The sequence below is a fragment of the Salmo salar genome, chromosome 01 (assembly GCF_965601325.2).
Source record: "Salmo salar chromosome 01, fSalSal1, whole genome shotgun sequence".
Classification (NCBI taxonomy): domain Eukaryota; kingdom Metazoa; phylum Chordata; class Actinopteri; order Salmoniformes; family Salmonidae; genus Salmo; species Salmo salar.
Window position 1 is genome coordinate 78051343 of NC_138291.1, and position 4959 is coordinate 78056301.

General features: G+C 44.2%; 1 pseudogene; it reads left to right on the plus strand.

Moving 5' to 3' along the window:
* Positions 1–865: 865 nt before the first annotated feature.
* Positions 866–1471, plus strand: LOC145862640 (uncharacterized; annotated as a pseudogene).
* The last annotated feature ends 3488 nt before the right edge of the window (positions 1472–4959 follow it).

The window sequence follows — 4959 nt, forward strand, 5'->3', positions numbered from 1 at the left end:
AGCACTAGACAGCCTAACACTATGAGAGGGACATTTCTTCTCACCGTAGCAAAACTCCTGAAAAAGGACTTCCGCTATTTTAAGATCAGGATAATTCCCACAGGGGAAGGGGCATGCTAGGTCTAAGAACGGTGTCTATGAGTGTGAGTGATAGATGCAGGGCTTTATTAGCTGAGTAAGGGGATGATTGGGAATTGGAATTTAAGACACACACACACGTTTCCCATGATTCAACTCACGCAGGACCCTGATTCTGCGACAGAGTCAGGAAGTCCTACTATCATTGAGCGATATATTCAGAATGGTGTGTGTGCGTAAGACATTGTTTCCAGGGTTTTTCCAGTCTGACGTTTGTCACTATGTCTCCCTGAGGAAAAGTCACTCTCTAACTGAAGGACGCCTCAATCACTCAACCATAGCTACCTTCAGAAAGTATTCATACCCCTTGACTTATTCCAGTTTTGTTATGTTACAGCCTGAATTAAAAATAATAATAATAACAACAACAATTATCACACATATACACACATAATACCCCATAATGACAAAGGGAAAACATGTTGTTAGATCTTTTTTTCAAATATATTTAAAATGAAATACATAAATATATATTTACATAAGTATTCACACCCCTTTGCTATGACACTCCAAATTGAGCTCAGGTGTATCTAATTTCCTTTGATCATCCTTGAGATGTCACTACAACATGAATGAAGTCCACCTGTGGCAAATTCAATTGTTTTGTCATGATTTAGAAAGAACCACACCTGTCTATATAAGTCCCACAGTTGACAGTGCATGTCAGAGCAGAAACTATACCATGAAGTCCAAGGAACTGTCCGTAGATCGCTGAGATAGAATTGTGATGAGTCATATCTGGGGAAGGGTAAAAACTTTTTCTAGAGTGTTGAACGTTTCCAAGAGCACAGTGGTCTCCATCATTAGGACATGGGAAAAATATGGAACTTTCCAGACTCTGCCTAGAGCTGGCCGCCAGACCAAACTGACCATCTGGGCAAGAAGGACCTTGGTCAGGGAGGTGACCATGAACCCAATGACCACTCTGACAGAACTACAGAGTTCCTTGGCTGAGGTGGGAGAACCTGACAGAACGACAACAGTCTCTACAGCACTTCACCAATCTGGGATTTATGGGTGAGTGGCCAGAGAGAAGCCACTCAAGAGAAAAAGGCACTTGACAGCACTCCTGGTGTTTGCAAAAAGGCATGTGAAAGACTTTGAGATCATAAGGCAAAATATTTTGTGATTTGATGAGACAAATTTAACTCTTTGGCTTGAATGCAAAGTGGAGAAAACCAGGCACAGCTCATCACCAATCTAACACCATCCCTATTGTGAAGCATGGTGGTGGCAGCATCATGCTATGGGGATGCTTTTCAGCAGCAGGTATTGGGTGACTGGTAAGGATAGAAGGAACAATGAATGGAGCCAAATGCAGGCAAATCCTTGATGAGAACCTACTTCAAAGTACAAACAATCCTAGACTGGGGGGTGAAGATTTACGTTCCAACAGGACAATGACCCCAAGCATACACCTAAAGCAACACTGGAATGGCTTCAGAACAAGAATGTGAAAGTCCTTGAATGGCCCAGCCAAAGCCCAGACTTGAATCCCATTGAACATCTGTGGAAAGACTTGAAGATTGCTGGTCACTGCCGCCCCCCATTTGTCAAAAGGTGGAATAAGTCAACGTGTATGAGTACTTTATGAAAGCACTGTATCCCAGTGTCCCACATAAATAACATTGTAACCAGCCACATGGGAATAGCACACAGAGTAAACCTGAAATGCAGGTAAGTTCCAATACATTTTTCTTACATTCTTTAATGTCGGCTTGTACTTCTACCCTACACGGTATTTTGAACTTTGCTGTGCAGATAAAAACAATATGAATGAACTTCCATCTGGAGATGTTATATATTTTGCTTACATAATTTTACAGGAATTTCCTGTTTTCAAATGATAAATTAAATTACTTTTAAATATCTGTAAGAATAGTGTGGAAAGATCAAAATTCTCTAAAAATTATTTATGTTCCAAACCATTTTCTTTATTTGATGGTTAATTGACAAGACATAGGGATTTACACGGTATGAGACAATAACAGTACATACACACACATACACAGACACACACACAGTGTATAACAGTATATTACAGAGGTACGTTACATGACCAAAAGTATGTGGACACCTGCTCGTCGAACATCTCATTCCAACATCATGGGAATTAATATGGAGTTGGTCCCCCATTTGCTGCTATAACATCCTCCACTCTTCTAGGAAAGCTTTCCACTAGATGTTGGAACATTGCTGCAGGGGCTTGCTTCCATTCAGCCAATAGAGCATCAGTGAGGTGGGGCACTGATGTTGGGCGATTAGGCCTGGCTCACAGTCGGTGTTCCAATTCATCCCCAAGGTGTTCGATGGGGTTGGGGTCAGGGCTCTGTGCAGGCCAGTCAAGTTCTTCCACACCAATCTCGACAAACCATGGACCTCGCTTTGTGCATGGGGGCATTGTCATGCTGAAACAGGAAAGGGCCTTCGCCAAACTGTTGCCACAAAGTTGGAAGCAGATAATTGTCTAGAATGTAATTGTATGCTGTAGTGTTGATTTCCCTTCACTGGAACTAAAGGGCCTGAACCATGAAAAACAGCCCCATCCCATTATTCCTCCTCCACCGAACTTTACAGTTGGCACTATGCATTGGGGCAGGTAGGGTTCTCCTGGCATCCGCCACACTCAGATTTGTCCATCGGACTGCCAGATGGTGAAGCGTGGTGCATCACTCCGGAGAAAACGTTTCCACTGCTCCAGAGTCGGACTGCCAGATGGTGAAGCGTGGTGCATCACTCCGGAGAACACGTTTCCACTGCTCCAGAGTCGGACTGCCAGATGGTGAAGCGTGGTGCATCACTCCGGAGAACACGTTTCCACTGCTCCAGAGTCGGACTGCCAGATGGTGAAGCGTGGTGCATCACTCCGGAGAACACGTTTCCACTGCTCCAGAGTCGGACTGTCAGATGGTGAAGCGTGGTGCATCACTCCGGAGAACACGTTTCCACTGCTCCAGAGTCGGACTGCCAGATGGTGAAGCGTGGTTCATCACTCCGGAGAACACAGAGTTGGAGCAGTGGAAACGTGTTCTCCGGAGTGATGAACCACGCTTCACCATCTGGCAGTCCGACTCTGGCGAGCTTTACACCACTCCAGCCAACGGTTGGCATTGCACATGGTGATCTTACACTTGTGTGCGGCTGCTCAGCCATGGAAACCCATTTCATGAAGCTCCCGACGAACAGTTATTGTGCTGACATTGCTTCCAGAGGCACTTTGGAACTAGGTAGTGAGTGTTGCAACTGAGGACAGACGATATTTACGCTTCAGCACTCGGCGGTCTCGTTCTGTGAGCTTGTGTGGCCTACCGCTTCGCGGCTGACCCATTGATGCTCCTAGACGTTTCCACTTCACAATAACAGCACTTACAGTTGATCGGGGCAGCTCTAGCAGGGTAGAAATTTGACAAACTGACTTGTTGGAAAGGTCCCATTCTATGACGGTGTCACGTTGAAAGTCACTGAGCTGTTCAGTAAGGCCATTCTACTGCCAATGTTTGTCTATGGAGATTGCATGGCTGTGTGCCCGATTTTATACATCAGTCAGCAATGGGTGTGGCTGAAATAGCCAAATCCACTAATTTGAATGGGTGTCCATATACTTTTGTATACAGTATATAGTGTATATAGGTTCACTAAGTTTATGACCTCAGTAGTTTGTGTGTTTTAAGCATCCCAACCTCACTGGCTTTAAATTATGGTGGGAGATGTCCTTGAAGAAGTGAACGTCTCATTTCAGTGGGGAGTGCATACAAACACACGGGCGCGAACACACACACACACACACACACACACACACACACACACACACACACACACACACACACACACACACACACACACACACACACACACACAATAAAACACACACAAATGCATGAGCGAACACAGACACAGACAAACACACACACACAGAGACACACACCACACATCTCATTTCGCTGGGGGTCTCAGGGAGGCTAGGTCATCAGAGCATGACCAGGGAATTATACAACTGTAGACCAGCAGCAATAAACCTGCAAAGGCACACACACACGTGTGCGTGTGTATGCGTGTTAGTCTGATCAGTGTCTAAGCAGCACCAACTCAATTCCAATCTCCTCACTTAGCTCTCTGTAGATAAATTGTGACTGCAGAGAGAGCAGGATCGCTCAGTGTTATAACACTGTTTGATGTAACATTACTTAGTTCACTGGAGGGTACTGCCATTCTGAAGTACAAGCCTATGCCTTGTGCAAATGTTGTGTTTCTATTATTCTACCCACAGTCTGTGATATGTTCCTTGCAAGTTGAGAGCAGAGAGATTCTCTTATCTATAAAAAATGACCCTGAGGTGGGATTGCTACTACAGGTAACATATCATAAAATGTTACCATTATTTAAATAGTGGAAAACTAGACAGACCAATAGCACCTGAGCTGCAAAAAGTTTTAAAGCCTATATTTGAGTGGATTCATTTTCACATGGATGTGTTTTTTTCTGTTTGGATTATTGCCATTACATATGAGGGGCAGACAACATGCTTTGATTGGTGAAAACGGTTAACCTATAGCCTATATTTGGGTATATAAGATGTAAAGAGTAGAAAAGTCTCACAGATTCTGTACGCACGTATGAATCATGATGAGGATGAAATGTAAAGGCATTGAAACATCCTCTTAGCCGAACAACCATCTCATCTCCCAGTCCCCGGTCCCCGCTGCAACTCATCTAATATTTTAATGAGCACCTGAGAAAATATACACTCCAGTCGCTCACGTCTCCCTTTCCGCACTATCCATTGGCTGCCTCCTAAAACTTCACGCACGTGTCTGCCGATTG